Source organism: Podarcis gaigeae (assembly GCF_964106915.1).
Source record: "Podarcis gaigeae genome assembly, chromosome: W".
NCBI lineage: Eukaryota > Metazoa > Chordata > Lepidosauria > Squamata > Lacertidae > Podarcis > Podarcis gaigeae.
In genome coordinates this window covers 20981748-21001348 of record NC_139695.1, presented here as the reverse complement: position 1 = coordinate 21001348, position 19601 = coordinate 20981748, and positions in this window count along the sequence as shown.

Below are 19601 nucleotides of genomic sequence, written 5' to 3'. Positions count from 1 at the left end.
CATGAAACTGCACCCAGTATTCCATAGATCATTACTGTCACCATACCGAGAGGGTCGGGAGTTTGTGGGACGTGAGGGGGAGGTGGTGGAAGGGCTCAAGGAGGCTAAGAGACCCTCAGATGCTGAGGAAGGAACCAGCAGGGGGAGAGGGAGAGTTCCTGCAGAAACTCAGGCGGAGGGATGGCTCCAAGATGCTTCCAGTGAGAACAGCGGGGAGGGCTCAGGACCTCCGCTGGGGACGCCCACTCCGCGCAGGAAACTGTCACGCAGAGAATCCAGATGTAGAGTTTCCGTTAAGGAACTCTTATGTTGGCGTAAATTCCGGAAGCGTCCACTGACGGATTCTGCCAGCGATTGAGGGAGTCATGCTTTGAGGGCTCCCGTAAAGGCAGAGCTTTGAGACCTATGCAAAGCTCTGAGGGATTCAGCTTTTACGCACAAGCAGCTCATTATCCCATCACACCAGGCAAACTAGCCCGGAGAGGCGGTAACTTACGCACAAGCAACCCTTAAAGCCATTACAGTTTGTAAATAACTTATAATCATTATTCAAAAGTGAGATCGGCCTAAAGTTTTTAACTTGCGTTAAATCTGAATCCTGCTTGGGTATCAAAGTAATATATGCCTCTTTCCACGTTTCTGGTATTTATTTCTTTGTTAAGATGTTATTCATAACTTCTTTCAACGGTACAAGTAGGATGCCCTTCATTTCTTTATAAAATCTTGCTCTAAATCCATACGGTCCTGGAGTCTTTCCACTTTTTAATTCTTTAATTGCAGTTCTTATTTCCTCTAATTCTATCATCTTATTTAGTTTACATTTTTCTTTTGTCGGAATCTTCTGCACCCCTTTCCCTTTTAGATACTCTTCTATTTTTTTTAATATTACCTCTTTCATTTCTCTTGTATAGTTGTCTATATTTTTTTTTATAATATTTTTTATTGAGTTTGTGAAATACAGAAAAAAGAATAAAGAACATATTATAAGAGTAAAGTAGAAAGGTTACAAATTTTCTTGTTCTTTTTTCCAAGTCTACTGGACTTCCCCACATCCTCCCAACCCTGCATTCTCTGTGATACATAACATCAGCAATTTGTTAACTTGTTTCAATACTTGTTGTATCTTTCATTTTATCATGTTACCCAATTTCAAATGTGTTATAACCCAAATCATGTACATTTTCATTTAAACACAATAAAGTTGTTTCATTATTCTATCTCTGACTTCTTGTGCCTTAATTACCATTTCTTTAGTTTAACATTACTGAAGCTAGAATTTCCTAAAAGGTGCATTTTTTAACATTCATACAGCTTATAATGTTTTTTCAGATAGTCCTTAAATTTTTTCCAGTCCTCCTCGATTGTTTCTTCTCCCAAGTCTCGGATTCTGCCAGTCATTTCGGCCAATTCCATGTAGTCCATCAACTGCGTGTGCCATTCCTCCAGTGTGGGTAAATCTTGTGTCTTCCAATGCTTTGCAATCAGGATCCTTGCTGCTGTAGTAGCGTACATAAAAAAAGTTCTGTCCTTCTTAAGCACTCTCTGGTCCACCATGCCCAGGAGGAAGGCCTCTGGTTTCTTAGGTAAGGTAAATCTAAGTACCTTTTTTAGTTCATTATGAATCATCTCCCAAAAGGCCTTCACTTTCGGGCACGTCCACCAGAGGTGAAAGAATGTCCCTTCCGCCTCTTTACATTTCCAACATTTATTATCAGACAGGTGATATATCTTAGCAAGCTTGACTGGGGTCATGTACCACCGGTATATCATTTTCATAATGTTTTCCTTCAAGGCACTACATGCCGTAAATTTCATTCCGGTGTTCCATAACCTTTCCCAGTCTTCAAACATAATATTATGCCCCAAATCCTGCGCCCACTTTATCATGGCGGATTTGACTGTCTCATCCTGAGTATTCCATTTAAGCAGCAGGTTATACATTCTCGAAAGTAGTTTACTTTTTGGTTCTAACAGTTCTGTCTCTAGTTTCGATTTTTCCACCTGGAATCCAACCTTCTTGTCTACTTTAAAAACCTCTTGAATTTGTGCATAATGCAACCAATCTCGCACCTTGTTTTTTAATTTTTCCAAGCTCTGCAACCTCCAATTGTCTCCAATCTTTTCAATTATTTCCCCATATTTAGGCCAATTGGCCTCCATGTTAAGTCTCTTACGTGCCTTGGCCTCCACCGGTGAGAGCCACCTCGGAGTCTTACTCTCCAATAAGTCTTTATATTTTGTCCAGACCATTAAAATTGCTCTCCTAACAATGTGGTTTTTAAACAATTTGTGCACTTTAACCTTGTCATACCACAAATATGCATGCCACCCAAAAGCATTGTCAAACCCTTCCAGATCTAGGACATCGGTGTTTTCCAGTAAGATCCAATCTTTCACTTGTATAGTTGTCTATAGAAGTCCACAAATCCTTTTCTTATTCCCTTTGGATCATCAATCTCTCTATCTTCTACAATTTTGCTCTTTCCTTTTTTTTTATCTGCCAAGCTAACAATTTTCCAGATTTGTTTGCAAATTCGAAGTTCCGTTGTCTCATTCTTTTAATATTCCATTCTACTTCTCTGTTTATTATCATTGCAAATTGTGCTTGTAATGCTTTGATGTTCAATTTGATTTTTTTTATCTTCAGGTCTGGCAACCAATTTCTTCTCATTTTCCATTATTTGTTTTAAGATTTCTTTTTTCCCTTTTTCTCTAAGTTTATTTTTGATTGAATTCTGTTGAATAAAGAAACCTCTCATTACCGCCTTACCAGCGTCCCAAACAGTACTTTTTTTAGTTCCTTGATTCATATTATTTAGAAAATAGTCCTTTTAGCACTTTTGTGCTTCTTCTGTAACTTTTTGATCATCAAAGAGATTTTCATTTAGTCTCCACCGGAAAAAAATTTCTTCATATCCCTTTAAAATACATTTTATTGAGTTATGATCCGAGAGTACCTTTGGTTGAATTTCGATCTTTGTAATTCTTGTTGTAAGCTCATTAGTTATCCATATTTGATCGATTCTTGACATTGATTGATTTGCCTCTGACTGATAAGTAAATTGTTTTTTTTTTTAAAAAGAATATTTATTAAAGTTTTCAATAGTAATACAATAAAAAGAAAAAAGAAAAAATAACAAAAATACAAAAATAGAAATATTTAAAAACACATAAGGTTTCCATTACTTATTTTTCATTAACTTATTTCCCAGACCTCCTCATACCTCCCTTTTTTGTATTCCAATTTAAATTGTTAGTTCAGCAAATCCTTATCAATAAATTCTAACCTATTTCTAAACCGTTTTTTCCATATTCTCTTCAAACATTACAGCTGGAAACCACTTAATTTCTATCCGACATCATTCTAACATTCATTAATTTTGCAATATTTCTGTAAATAGTCTTTAAATTTCTTCCAATCTTCTTCCGCCGACTCTTCTCCCTGGTCTCGGATTCTGCCAGTCATTTCTGCCAATCCCATATAGTCCATCATCTTCATCTGCCATTCTTCCAGAGTGGGTAGATCCTGTGTCTTCCAGTACTTTGCAATGAGTATTCTTGCTACTGTTGTAGCATACATAAAGAAAGTTCTATCCTTCTTTGACACCAATTGGCCGACCATGCCCAGGAGAAAGGCCTCTGGTTTCTCCAGGAAGGTATATTTAAATACCTTTTTCATTTCATTATAAATCATTTCCCAGAAAGCCTTAATCCTTGGGCACGTCCACCAAAGGTGAAAGAATGTACCTTCATTTTCTTTGCATTTCCAACATTTATTATCGGGCAAATGATAAATTTTTGCAAGCTTGACTGGGGTCATGTACCACCTGTAAATCATTATCATAATATTCTCTCTTAAGGCATTACATGCCGTAAACTTCATACCTGTGGTCCATAACTGTTCCCAATCAGCAAACATAATATTATGTCCAACATCTTGTGCCCATTTAATCATAGCAGATTTCACCGTTTCATCCTTTTTTTTTAATAATATTTTTTATTAAGTTTGTAAAATACAGAAAAAAGAATAAAGAGCATGTTATGAGAATAAAATAAAAAGATTACAAATTTTCTTGTTCTTTTTTCCAAATCTACTGGACTTCCCCACATCCTCCCAACCCTGCATTCTCTGTGAACATAACATCAGCAATTTGTTAACTTATTTCATTACTTATTGTATCCTTCGTTTTATCATGTTACCCAATTTCAAATGTGTTATAACCCGAATCATGTGCATTTTCATTTAAACACAATAAAGTTATTTCCTTATTCTATCTCAGACTTCTTGTGCCTTAATTTCCATTTCTTTAGTTTAACATTACTGAAGCTAGAGTTTCCTAAAAGGTGCATTTTTTAACATTCATACAACTTATAGTGTTTTTCCAGATAGTCCTTAAATTTTTTCCAGTCCTCCTCGATTGTTTCTTCTTCCAGGTCTCGAATTCTGCCAGTCATTTCGGCCAGTTCCATGTAGTCCATCAACTGCGTGTGCCATTCCTCCAGTGTGGGTAAATCTTGTGTCTTCCAATGCTTTGCAATCAAGATCCTTGCTGCTGTAGTAGCATACATAAAAAAAGTTCTGTCCTTCTTAAGCACTCTCTGGTCCACCATGCCCAGGAGGAAGGCCTCTGGTTTCTTAGGTAAGGTAAATCTAAATACCTTTTTTAGTTCATTATGAATCATTTCCCAAAAGGCCTTCACTTTCGGGCAGGTCCACCAGAGGTGAAAGAATGTCCCTTCCGCCTCTTTGCATTTCCAACATTTATTATCAGACAGGTGATATATCTTAGCAAGCTTGACTGGGGTCATGTACCACCGGTATATCATTTTCATAATGTTTTCCTTCAAGGCACTACATGCCGTAAATTTCATTCCGGTGTTCCATAACCTTTCCCAGTCTTCAAACATAATGTTATGCCCCAAATCCTGCACCCACTTTATTATGGCGGATTTGACTGTCTCATCCTGAGTATTCCATTTAAGCAGCAGGTTATACATTCTCGAAAGTAGTTTACTTTTTGGTTCTAACAATTCTGTCTCTAGTTTCGATTTTTCCACCTGGAATCCAACCTTCTTGTCTACTTTAAAGACCTCTTGAATTTGTGCATAATGCAACCAATCTCGCACCTTGTTTTTTAATTTTTCCAAGCTCTGCAACCTCCAATTGTCTCCAATCTTTTCAATAATTTCCCATATTTAGGCCAATTGGCCTCCATGTTAGGTCTCTTACGTGCCTTGGCCTCCACCGGTGAGAGCCACCTCGGAGTCTTACTCTCCAATAAGTCTTTATATTTTGTCCAGACCATTAAAATTGCTCTCCTAACAATGTGGTTTTTAAACAGTTTGTGCACTTTAACCTTGTCATACCACAAATATGCATGCCACCCAAAAGCATTGTCAAACCCTTCCAGATCTAGGACATCAGTGTTTTCCAGTAAGATCCAATCTTTCAACCAGCAGAAGGCTGCGGATTCATAATATAACCTCAAGTCTGGCAGGGCAAATCCCCCTCTTTCTTTTGCGTCAGTTAATATCTTAAACTTTATTCGGGGCTTTTTGCCCTGCCAAACAAACTTAGAAATATCCTTCTGCCACTTTCCAAAACATTCCACCTTGTCCACGATCTGTAGGGTCTGAAACAAAAATAACATTTTTGGCAATACGTTCATCTTTATAGCTGCTATTCGGCCCAACAAGGAAAGTTTCAATCTTGACCACGTTTCCAAATCTCTTTTGATTTCTGACCAACATTTCTCGTAGTTGTCTTTAAACAAATTCAAATTTTTGGAGGTCAGATACACCCCTAGGTATTTTACTTTTTTAACCACATTTAATTCTGTTTCTTTCACGAACTCATCTGTTTCTGTAGTTGTCAAATTTTTTGCTAAAACCTTAGTTTTTTGCTTGTTCAACTTAAATCCCGCCACCCGACCAAAATCAGAAATTAATTCTAACACTCTTTTAGTACTAGAGACTGGCTCCTGCAATGTTAATACCAGGTCATCTGCAAATGCTTTCAATTTAGATTTCACCGTTTCATCCTGAGTATTCCATTTCAACAGCAAGTTATACATCTTTGACAAAATCTTAGTTTTAGGTTCTAACAGCTCTGTTTCTAATTTTGATTTTTCCACCTGGAAGCCAACTTTCTTGTCCAAATTATATGCCTCCATTATCTGATAGTAATGAAGCCAATCTCTCACTTTATTTTTTAATTTCTCAAAACTCTGCAGTTTCAACTCATCTTCTTCTTGTTCCAAAATTTCCCAATACTTCGGCCATTTGGCCTCCATATTGAGCTTTTTCTGAGCTTTCGCTTCCATTGGGGACAACCACCTAAATTGGGGTTTTATTTTCCAATAGGTCTTTATATCTTATCCAAACATTAAACAATGATTTCCTGACAATATGGTTTTTAAATGCTTTATGTGCATTTTGTCGTACCACAAGTATGCATGCCACCCAAAAACATTATTAAAACCTTCTAAATCCAAAATGTCTGTGTTCTCAAGAAGCAGCCAGTCTTTCAACCAGCAGAATGCTGCTGATTCATAGTAAAGTTTAAAGTCTGGCAGGGCAAATCCACCCCTTTCCTTTGCATCAGTTAATATCTTGAATTTTATTCTGGGCTTCTTGCCCTGCCAGACACATCTAGAAATATATTTCTGCCACTTCTTGAAACAGTCCATCTTGTCCACAATTTGCAATGTTTGAAACAAAAACAACATTCTAGGCAATACATTCATCTTTATAGCTGCAATTTGACCCAACAAGGAAAGCTTCAAATTTGACCAAATTTCTAAGTCTTTTTTCACTTCCGTCCAACATTTTTCATAATTATCTTTAAATAAGTTCCCATTTTTAGCTGTCATATTAATCCCCAGGTATTTCACTTTCTTAACCACAGTCAAACCCGTTTCATTCTGAAACCTCTCTCTTTCAATCGATGTTAAGTTTTTCTCTAAAACCTTAGTTTTTAACTTGTTCAGTTTGAATCCTGCCACTTGACCAAACTCTTGAATTAGTTCCAAAACCCTTTTAGTACTAGATTATGGCTCCTGTAACGTCAATACTAAGTCATCTGCAAATGCTCTCAATTTGTACTGTTTGGCTCCGACCTGTATACCTTTAACGAACCGGTCCCTTCTAATCATGTTCAGCAGGACCTCCAGGACCGATATAAAAAGCAATGGGGAAATTGGGCACCCCTGTCGTGTCCCTTTTTCTATCTTAAATTCTTCCATAACCACATTATTTACAATTAATTTGGCCTTTTGTTCAGAGTATATTGCACCTATACCATTTTCAAAACCTTGGCCTACCCCCATACCCTGTAGGTTCTTTTTCATAAAACTCCAAGAGATGTTGTCAAAAGCTTTCTCCGCATCCACAAATATCAGAACTGCTTTAGTGTTTATATTCACTTCTAGCTTTTCCAAAATGTCAATTATGTTCCTCAAATTGTCAGACAAATGTCTTCCCAGGAGAAAGCCCACTTGGTCCTTGTGAATCTCTTCCATCAATACTTTTTTCAATCTCTTGGCCAAAATGTCAGCAAAAATTTTGTAATCCACATTTAATAACGATATGGGACGGTAGTTCTTAAGTTGAGTCTTTTCAGTCTCTGTTTTCGGTATAAGTGTGATATACGCCTCTTTCCACGACTCTGGTGCCCTTTTCCCTTCCAAAATTTCATTGCAGACTTCCTTCAAGGGTTGTAATAGCCACTCCTTCAAAGATCTATAATATCTGGAAGTCAGCCCATCCGGTCCTGGAGACTTGCCTAGTTGCATATTTTGGATGGCACCTTCTACTTCCTGATCAGATATTTTATAATTCAGCATTAATTTACTTTCTTGAGAGATTTTTTGTAATCCATTTGTCTTCAAAAATCGGTCTATGTCCATTTCTTTCTGTGGCCCTTGTGAATATAATTGTTTAAAGTACCTCTGGAAGCAATTTCTAATGTCAATTGGATTATGTATATTCTTTCCTTCCACTTCTAAATTTGTGATGGTGTTTAATTTTTGTCTTTTTTTCATTTGCCAAGCAAGCCAGCAGTTTCCCACATTTATTCGCTGATTCAAATGTCTTTTGTCTCATTTGTTTAATTTTCCATTCTATTTCCTGATCCATCAGTTCCATATATTGTACTTGATATAGTTTTATTTCTCTCAGGATCTCCTGCGACTTTGGCTTTGCTCTCAATTTTTTCTCCCCTTCTTTTATTTTCTCCAGAATTTTATCTTTTTTCTCATTTTGGCCTCTCTTCTTTATTGCATTCTGTTGTATCAAAAACCCTCTCATCACAGCTTTACTTGCATCCCAGATTACTCTTTTTTCAACATTGGTGTTCATGTTTATTTCAAAAAAGTCTCTCAAAGTTTTTTGGGCCTTTTTATACACTTCTTCATCTCTAAATAAGGTGTCATTCATCCTCCATCTGAAGGAACCGGTTGTTATTTGCTTCATCTCCATCCTTACAGAGTTATGGTCGGAGCAAGTTTTTGGGCAGATTTCCACTTTCTTTATCTTTGGTGCCATTCCTCTAGTAATCCATATTTGGTCAATTCTAGTCCATGTCATCTTGGCTTCAGAGAAAAAGGTTCCCTCTCTCCCCAGGGGGTTCTTTGTTCTCCAAATGTCAATCAAGTCCATATTGTCAGTCAATTCAAAGAAAGTTTTTGGTAGTCTACCATCTTTGGTGACTACCTGTCTTTGTGCCTTGTCCATATTTGTAGATACTACTCCATTCATATCCCCCATCAGAATTAAATTATAGTCCAAATAGTCCAATAAAATCTCATGCAACTTCTTGAAGAATTCAGATTTCCCCTCGTTCGGTGCATAAATTCCTACAATCAAAAATTTCTCTCCTTGAACTTGAATTTCAATTGCCAAAAATCTTCCTTGCTCATCTTTAAAGATTAATTTCGGTAGTAATCTCTCCTTTGCATATATCACAACTCCTCTTTTTTTTACTTTATCAGATGAAATAAATTCTTGTCCCAATCTCTTATTAATAAGTATTTTCCTATGTAGCCTCATTACATGTGTTTCTTGTAGACAAATCAAGTCCAATTGTTCTTTTTTTAATATGTGAAAAACGCTTTTTCTCTTCCAAGGTGAGTTCAGACCATTACAATTCCAGCTTAGAAGTTGCAGAGCCATGATGATGGGGTTACTTCGCTTTACCTCCTACTGATCCAAGTAACTGTTCTTGTTCTGTTGGTGGTGTCTCTTTCCTTGGACTGTGCAGTCCAAAAGAAAAGTTTGCTATATCAATTATTCCTTTTTCCAATGCTCCTGGGTCTTCTCCGGATTCTACTTCTTTTTGCAGGTCTTCTCCGTGATCTTTCAGAAATCTGTCTTTGTCGTTAACTGTTCTTATTCTTGTCTTTCTTCCTTTATATTTAAAAGATAGGCCTTGAGGAAATTCCCACCTAAAGAGGATTCCGTTTCTTCTCAACAGGGCAACTAGGTCTCCGTAGTTGGTCCTTAAGTCCAAAAGTTGTTTTGGAATGTCCTTAAAAATCTCTGCTCTCGAATCTCCAATTTCCAAAGCTCTTTGATAGTGCAGGTTCAGAATTTTGTCTCTCTCCTCTTTTGTTAGGAAAGTGATCAAACAGTCTCTTACTTTATTCCTCCTTTGTCCTTTACCGAGTCTAAATGCACTCACTATCTTAAACTCTTCTTTCTCTAGATCCTGTTGCCAAAAGTCTGTAAATTCCTGTGTAAGAAAATCAGACAGATTATCTTTCTCACTTTCTGGTACCGCCCTGATTCTTAAATTCCTTTCTTTATCTCTTAATTCAATCATAGAAAGTGTCAGACCGTGGTCCTCCAATTTTCTTCTTTTTAAAAAAATATTTATTAAAAGTTTTTAATTGCAATACAAATAAATAAAACACAATAGTATATATCATAACACATTTTCTAGTCATCTTTGGACTTCCTCACGTCTTCCGTTTCTGCGTTCCCAGTTATAGAAAATTTAATCCAGCAATTTATCACCTTGTTTGCATACTTACTAACTAGTTTTCCAATGTTACATCACACATTTTAAATAAATTTCTTTTATATCTTAAAAAATTTGGTTTAACCTCATCATTGTCTAATTAAATTTAACTTATCCTCATAATTCACCTCATCTGTTTTAATGGTGCCGAATTATTTATAATCTAGCATCCTGCTTAGCATTCAAACAATTTACAGTATTTTTGTAAATAAACCTTAAATTTCTTCCAGTCTTCTTCTACCGTCTCCTCTCCCAGGTCTCGGATTCTGCCAGTCATTTCAGCCAATTCCATATAGCCTATCAGTTGCGTCTGCCATTCTTCCAGCGTGGGTAAATCTTGAGTTTTCCAGTACTTAGCGACGAGTATCCTTGCTGCTGTTGTTGCATACATAAAAAATGTTCGGTCCTTCCTTAGCACCTTCTGGCCGACAATGCCCAAAAGAAAGGCCTCTGGTTTCTTAGGGAAGGTATACTTAAATACCTTTTTCAGCTCATTATATATCATTTCCCAGAAAGCCTTCACTCTGGGGCAAGTCCACCAGAGGTGAAAGAATGTTCCTTCATTTTCTTTACATTTCCAACATTTGTTATCAGACAAATGGTATATTTTTGCAAGTTTAACTGGGGTCATGTACCATCTATATATCATTTTCATAACATTTTCTTTCAGAGCATTACATGCAGTGAAATTCAGCCCATTGGTCCACAACCTTTCCCAGTCCTCAAACATGATATTATACCCAATGTCCTGAGCCCACTTTATCATAGCTGATTTTACCATTTCATCTTGTGTATTCCATTTTAACAGCAAGTTATACATTCTTGAAAGTACCTTAGTCTTAGGCTCTAACAATTCTGTTTCCAACTTTGATTTTTCCACCTGGAAACTTTTTGTCAAGTTTAAAAACTTCTTTAATCTGAGCGTAATGTAACCAATCTCGCACTTTATCTTTCATTTTCTCCAAACTCTGCAGTTTCCAATTATCTCCATCCTTCTCTAATATTTCCCAATACTTCGGCCATTTGGCCTCCATATTGAGTCTTTTTCGGGCCTTTGCTTCAAATGGTGAAAGCCACCTTGGAGTTTTATTTTCCAATAAGTCTTTGTATTTTGTCCAGACTTTAAATACTGCTTTTCTGACAATATGGTTCTTGAAAGCCTTATGAATCTTAACCTTGTCATACCATAAATATGCATGCCAACCAAAAGCATTATTAAAACCTTCCAGATCCAATACATCAGTGTTTTCAAGAAGCAGCCAATCTTTTATCCAGCAGAAAGCTGCTGATTCGTAATACAACCTTAAGTCTGGCAGGGCAAAGCCCCCTCTTTCTTTCGCATCAGTTAGTATCTTGAACTTAATTCTGGGCTTTTTGCCCTGCCAGACAAATTTGGAAATATCTCTCTGCCACTTCCGGAAACATTCTGTTTTGTCCACAATTTGTAATGTTTGAAACAAGAACAGCATTTTTGGCAATACATTCATCTTTATAGCAGCAATACGGCCTAACAAGGAAAGTTTCAATCTTGTCCAACTTTCTAAGTCTCTCTTAATTTCTGACCAACATTTCTCATAATTGTCCTTGAATAAACTCAGATTTTTAGCTGTTATGTTTACCCCTAGGTATTTTACTTTTTTAACCACGTTTAACTCTGTTTCTTTCTGAAACCGTTCTGACTCTGTATCTGTCAAGTTTTTTTCCAATACCTTAGTTTTCTGCTTGTTCAGTTTAAATCCCGCCACCCAACCAAACTCTTGAATCAATTGTAATACTCTTTTCGTACTAGATTCTGGCTCCTGCAGGGTCAAAACTAGGTCATCTGCAAAAGCTTTAAGTTTGTATTGTTTCACTCCGACCTGAACTCCTTCCACCAACCGGTCCCCTCTAATCATGTTCAAAAGCACCTCCAGAACTGAAATAAATAGCAATGGGGAAATAGGACAGCCTTGTCGTGTTCCTTTTTCAATTTTAAATTCTTCTGTAACCACATTGTTAACTATCAGTTTAGCCTTCTGTTCTGAATAAATTGCGTCAATCCCATTTTCAAAACCCCATCCCACTCCCATCCCTTCTAAATTTCCCTTCATAAATTTCCAAGAAATATTGTCAAAGGCCTTCTCCGCATCTATAAAAATCAACACTGCTTTTGTGTTAGTATTTGTTTGCAGGAGCTCCAAAATGTCAATAATGTTCCTTGTGTTAGCAAACAAATGTCTACCTGGGAGAAAGCCTGCCTGGTCCTTATGAATTACTTCATTTAAAACTTTTTAAAATCTACTTGCTAAAATGTCTGCAAATATTTTGTAATCCACATTTAAGAGAGAGATGGGACGGTAGTTCTTAAGTTGTGTCTTTTCAGTTTCCGATTTTGGTATTAATGTGATAAACGCTTCTTTCCACGATTCCGGCGCCTTCTTCCCCTCCAAAATTTCATTGCTAACCTCCATCAATGGTTGTATCAAATAATCTTTCAATGTCTTATAATATTTGGATGTAAGCCCATCTGGCCCTGGAGATTTGCCCAATTGCATGTTCTGAATGGCTTGTTCGATCTCTTGTCGTGTTATTTTACAATTCAGGATTGATCTATTTTCTTGTGACAATTTTGATAGTCCATTCTTTTTCAAAAATTGTTTTATCTCATCCTCATCTTGTGGCCCTTGAGTATATAGTTTTTTGAAGTATCTCTGGAAACACTTTCTAATGTCCACAGGGTTCTGGATATTTCTTCCTTCAATCTCTAAGTTTGTAACTGTATTTAGTTTTTGTCTCTTCTTCAACTGCCATGCTAGCAGTTTCCCACATTTGTTCGCCGATTCAAATGTTCTTTGTTTCATTTGTTTAACTTTCCACTCTATTTCCTGGTTTATCAATTTGGAATATTGTGCTTGATAGAGTTTAATTTCTCTCAGAATCAGCTGTGACTTCGGATTTAATCTTAGCTTCTTCTCTAATTCTTTAATTTTCTCCAAAATCTTCTCTCTTTTCTCATTTTGTAACCTTTTCTTTACAGCGTTCTGTTGTATCAGAAACCCCCTCATCACAGCCTTGCTTGCGTCCCAGATGATCCTTTTTTCCACCGTAGTATTTAAATTTATCTCAAAATAATCCTTCAAAGCTTTTTGGGCCTTCTTGATGATCTCCTGATCTCTAAGCAAATTGTCATTCATCTTCCATCTAAAGGAGCCTTTTGGTAGTAGTGTCATATCCATCTTTACTGCATTATGGTCGGAGCAGGTCTTTGGGCAGATTTCCACCTTTCTGGTCTTGGGTGCCAGACCTCTAGAAATCCAAATTTGGTCGATTCTTGTCCATGTCAGTTGGGCTTCAGAAAAAAATGTCCCCTCTCTTCCCAAGGGGTTCTTTGTCCTCCAAATATCAATCAAGTCCATATTGTCAGTCAGTTCAAAAAAATCTTAGGTAGTCTGCCATCCTTTGTCAAGTTTTGACTTTGTGACTTATCCATGTTGGTTGATACGACCCCATTCATATCTCCCATCATGATGATGTTATCATAGTCCAGATAATCCAGCATACTCTCATGCAACTTCTTGTAGAATTCCGATTTCCCCTCATTTGGTGCATAGATTCCTAGAATCAAAATTTTCTCTCCTTGATGTTGTATCTCAATTGCCAAAATTCTTCCTTGCTCATCTTTAAATAAGAGTTTAGGTGACAGGCTCTCCTTTGCATAAATCACCACTCCTCTCTTCTTCACTCGATCCAAAGAAATAAATTCTTGGCCTAGTCTTTTGTTTATTAACACTTTCTTGTGGAGCCTAGTCACATGTGTTTCTTGCAAACAGATAATGTCCAATTGTTCTTTTTTCAGTATGTGAAATATCTTCCTCCTTTTTTCCAGGGAATTGCCTCCATTAATGTTCCAGCTTAGAAGTTGCAGAGACATCCTGAATAAATCTGTTATTTTTCTGGGGGTGGTATCTTTTTTCCTGGGTCTTCAGGTTCCAAGGGTGTAGGTGCAGCTGGTAATCCAGGCCCCAAAGGTGTTTCAATTCCTTTCTGAAGGTCCTCTCCATAGGCAATTAAAAATTTATCTCTGTCTTCAGGTGTTCTAATTTTAACCTTCTTCCCTCTGAAGGTAAAAGATAATCCCTGAGGAAATTCCCACCTAAAGATGATTGAATTGCTCCTTAACAATCTAGCCAGTTCAAGATAGATGGATCTAAGGTCCAAAAGTTGTTTCGGGATATCTTTGTAAATTTCAGCTCTCCTGTCCGAAATTTCCAGTGATTTTTCGTAATGTAGGCCCAAAATCTTGTCTCTTTCCTCCTTCGATCTTAAAATTATCAAACAATCTCTGGGCTTGTCCTTCCTTGTAGATTTTCCAAGTCTAAAAGCCGACAAAATTTTAAAGTCCTTTTCCTCCTCTAAAGGCCAAAATTTAGAAAATTCTTTAGTCATGAACTCAATTAAATTTCCTTGTTCAAGTTCTGGTAATGACCTTAACCTCAGGTTGTTTTCCCGGTTTCGCAGTTCTATCATAGACAAATACGTCTGTTGCTCTCCAACTTGCTTATGCAGTGGTTTTACCTCTTGTTCCAAATTTTCAACTTTCAAAGCTGTTGCCTCAGCCAGTTTGCGATTTTCTGCAGTGTCCTCAGCTAGCTGCCCAATTGATTTTACATTCAGAGCCACTTGTTCAGTTATTTTATTTAGGCAGGTTGTATTTTGGTCAATCTTGGCCGTTTGTTCATCCGCTTTCTTGTCCAAAGATTCCACTCTCCTATCCAGAGATTCTAACTTTTCCAAGATTTTTTCTAAAATTGAAGCCGTTGTTCCTGCAGCCATATCTTCCAGCTGCAATTGCTCAGCTTCTTCTTCCCCTGCCAATGAGAGAATAGGCACAGTTTCTTCCCCTGCCAACGGCAAAGTAGGCACAGAGGATCTACGTGTCTGTAAGGCTGAGGCTAAAGTTGTTTGTCTAGTTCTTACTCTATGCTCCTTTTCTTTGGGCTCCTTTTTTCTTGCGCCGCTCATTCCAATTTTATCTGATAGTCAAGGTCAACCAACTTGTTTCCATGGGAATGCAACAGCCCAGAGAGTAAACAGTCACACAGGAGGAAAGGAAAGAGAAAGTAAAGTAATATCCTCTAGAGGGAGCTCAAAATGTCTTAAGGAAAAAAGCCATACCGGTAAAAGTCCATACAGTCCAATTTTATGTCCAGGAACCTTCACAAACTTGAATTTAGCAGAGTTGGTTTGAGTGTATTACACTGTTTCTAATAAGTGCCAATTTAAAGTTTCAAAGTAGCAAGTCTTTAGGCACTCAGGTTGTAACAGATCCCAGATACCATGTATCTGATACTGCAAATTGACAGTTCTATTATTCAGGCAGCACAAGCCCCTGGGTCTCTCAGTCAGAATTTGTAGTTCCCAAAAGAAGAAGTTTCACACAGTTCAAATAAAAGATATGTCAGGAAAATAACTTAAGTCTTCACTTTACCCTAACCCAACTTCTGTGGGAGCCAAGATCAGTTAATTTTAACACCTCTTCACAGGCTTCATTTCTCAAAATCTTTGCTTTGATGTTACCGCAGCAGCGGAAGACGGACTTCCTTTTGACCTTTCTCCGCTTTCAACCCAATTTCTGTTAATTTTGGCTCAAGATTTGTTACAGTCTCACATGACCTGAAAGTGTTGCTGTGCAATGCCAGGTCAATGATTCATAAGACCACTGCCATCCATGACTTGATCATGGATGGAGGACTTGACCTGGCATGTGTAACAGAGACTTGGTTGGATGAAGCAGATGGGCCTGTTCTTGCCGCTGCTTGTCCACCAGGTTTCTCTTACGCACAGCAACCCAGGTCATGTGGGCGGGGAGGGGGGGTTGCAGTGATTTTTAGGAAGTCATTAGTTTGCACCAGGCGTCCTATTGGGAAGACCCAGTTTTCTGAGTGCATGTTCTGGAAGTTGGGCAATAGGGGCAGTACAGGATTCCTTTTGGTGTACCGACCTCCCCGCTGCACCAAGGATTCCCTGCCCGAGCTGCTTCAGGTCGTGGCGGATGTTCTCCTGGAGACACCTAGCTTGGTTGTCCTAGGGGATTTTAACATCCATGCCGACACGACCTTACAAGGGGCCGCTCGGGACTTCGTGGAAAGCGTGGCCTCCATGGGGCTGTCCCTGAATAAGTCTGGCCCAACCCATAGCCGCGGACATGCCTTGGACCTGGTGTTTACCTCTACGGATGTTGGTGATCTGACACTAAGTAAAAGTGAAACGAAAGAAGTGCCATGGTCAGACCACTTCCTGGTGCAACTGGACTTCTCTGCGACCCATCCCCTCTGCAGGGAGGTGGGACCGATTCGGATGGTCCGCCCCCACCACTTAATGGATCCAAATGGTTTCCAGAGAGTGGTAGGGGATGCTCTATCCCATGTTGATGGCCTTTCAGCGGATTCCCTGGTGGCCCGCTGGAATGTGGAGTTAACCAGGGCTATTGACTGTTTGGCTCCGAAGCGCCCTCTCCGATTGCATGGAGCCCGGAGAGCCCCGTGGTTTTCCACGGATCTGAGGGCAATGAAACAATCGTTGAGACGGCTAGAGCGCCGGTGGCGGATAACTCATTCTGAATCTGACCGGACACAGGTTAGAGCTCAACGTCGAGCCTACCAAGTGGCGATAGCGACGGCAAAGAAGACTTTCTTCACCGCCTCTATTGCATCTGCAGAAAACAGCAGCAGGAGACTCTTTGAGGTGGCTCACAATTTAGCGGAACCACCTGTAACATCGGGGCCCAGTACGGGCCACATGTTCTCCTGCAATGATTTTGCAAATTTTTTTGCAGATAAAATCGCTCAGATTTGGGAAGAAGTAGACTCCACCGTGGGAGCAGGGCCGGGGCGGGAGAGTGCTAGAGTCCTGTCTGGTCAAGTTGTGTGGGATCAATTCCAATCTGTTACCTCCGAGGATGTGGACAGGCTGCTTGGACGAGTGAAGCCAACCACCTGTTTCCTGGATCCTTGCCCATCCTGGCTTATAAAAGCTAGCCGGGAAGGACTGGGCGATGGGCTTCGTGGGGTGGTGAATGCTTCCCTCCGTGAGGGAGCCTTCCCAGACCCGCTGAAAGAGGCGGTTATTAAACCGCTTCTTATAAAACCATCTTTAGATGCGGCCACGATGGCCAATTATCGCCCAGTCTCAAACCTTCCATTCTTGGGCAAGGTGATTGAGCGAGTGGTTGCTGAACAACTCCAGGCACGCCTGGAAGAAGCGGACCATTTGGATCCCTTCCAGTCGGGATTCAGGCCTCATCATGGGACTGAAACTGCCTTGGTCGCACTGGTTGATGATCTCCGGCGGGCTAGGGACAAAGGTGAGAGCTGTTTCCTAGTTCTGCTGGATCTCTCAGCGGCGTTTGATACCATCGACCATGACATCCTTCTGGACCGTCTTGAGGGGCTGGGAGCTGAGGGCACTGTCATACAGTGGTTCCGCTCCTTCCTCCTGGGCCGTGTTCAGAAAGTGGTGGTGGGGGATGAGTGTTCAGACCCCTGGGCTCTCACTTGTGGGGTGCCTCAGGGTTCTGTCCTCTCCCCCATGCTTTTCAACATCTACATGCTGCCGCTGGGAGGGATCATCAGGAGGTTTGGGCTGGGTGTTCATCAGTATGCAGATGATACCCAGCTCTACCTCTCTTTTAAATCAGAACCAGTGAAGGCGGTGAAGGTCCTGTGTGAGTGTCTGGAAGCGGTTGGAGGATGGATGGCGGCTAACAGATTGAGGTTGAATCCTGACAAGACAGAAGTACTGTTTTTGGGGGACAGGAGGCGGGCAGGTGTGGAGGATTCCCTGGTCCTGAATGGGGTAACTGTGCCCCTGAAGGACCAGGTGCGCAGCCTGGGAGTCATTTTGGACTCACAGCTGTCCATGGAGGCACAGGTCAAATCTGTGTCCAGGGCAGCTGTTTACCAGCTCCATCTGGTACGTAGGCTGAGACCCTATCTGCCTGCGGACTGTCTCGCCAGAGTGGTGCATGCTCTGGTTATCTCCCGCTTGGACTACTGCAATGCACTCTACGTGGGGCTACCTTTGAAGGTGACTCGGAAACTACAACTAATCCAGAATGCGGCAGCTAGACTGGTGACTGGGAGCGGCCGCCGAGACCATATAACACCGGTCTTGAAAGACCTACATTGGCTCCTGGTACATTTCCCAGCACAATTCAAAGTGTTGGTGCTGACCTTTAAAGCCCTAAATGGCCTCGGTCCAGTATATCTGAAGGAGCGTCTCCTCCCCCATCGTTCTGCCCGGACACTGAGATCCAGCTCCGAGGGCCTTCTGGCGGTTCCCTCACTGCGAGAGGCCAAGTTACAGGAAACCAGGCAGAGGGACTTCTCGGTAGTGGCGCCCGCCCTGTGGAATGCCCTCCCATCAGATGTCAAAGCGATAAACAACTACCTGACATTCAGAAGACATCTGAAGGCAGCCCTGTTCAGGGAAGTTTTTAATATGTGACATTTTAGTGTATTTTTCATCTCTGTTGGAAGCCGCCCAGAGTGGCTGGGGAAACCCAGCCAGATGGGCGGGGTACAAATAATAAATTATTATTATTATTATTATTATTATTATTATTCACGGTTTGTTGGTTCTGAAGTCAAATTTTTCAAGGAAAAAAGGTCAGCGCTCACTGGCAGCAGCTGTGCGGCTTCACTCTGCAGAGTAGCGATCGACTCACAGCGCCGCGACCCCCTCCACGGTCAGAGGCTCCTTACGGGGTCTCTTCTCAGTGTTAGGAGCCGCTTCTGGCGCCCGCCAAGTCCCACGGCCACAGGCTCTTGCTGCCTGTGGTTTTTCGGTGCGGGTCTCCGCTTTGCCGTAGCGGACGACCCGATTCTGCAGAGCTTCCTCCTCAGCGCGAGAGGAGGACCGCCATTGCCGTTTCGCGCCGCCTCCGGAAGTCCCTCCAATTTTCTTACTTGTAGTGTTCAAATCAATTTTGGCAGATGCTTCAGTTACTTGTTTGTTTGTCTTAGCTACGTGCTTAGCCAAATTTTCCAAAGATTCATTGATTTTTCCAAGTGCCTGTGCCAGAACGTCTTCAGACATAACTTTTATTTTAGCCTGTGAAGGTGCAGCCCCTGATGTACCAGATGCTCCAGATGTTGATGCCCTGCGCTGGTGTGTAGTGTCAGCTCGGTACAATCTGCCAGACCTCGTAGTCTTTTCCTGTGTCAACTCTAATTTTCCTTTGTCATTTGCCATAACACTCTCATGAGAATCCAAGGTCACTCCCACGGCTGAAGGAGATTTTTTTGAATGGGAATTTTCCTATAGCCCAGTTGTTGTTGCAACAATGGCAGTACTCCTCTAGGGGGACACAGTTACAGTCCAAAGTTTGCAACTTTAGTAAAACAAATATAGCCCTTTAAAGTCCCCCAACTCCCTTAAAAAACAACAGTTGCAATGTAATTCAATGTTACTTTAAAATCAGGAGAAGTCTGGAAACACTGTATCCCTCTCGCAGAGTCAAATCTAAAGTTCTTAAGTTGCCGACAGGCTTTCCACTGGCCGGCTTTTCCTGTCTGGGGACAGCCCGTTCCCAGGTTTTAAGCAG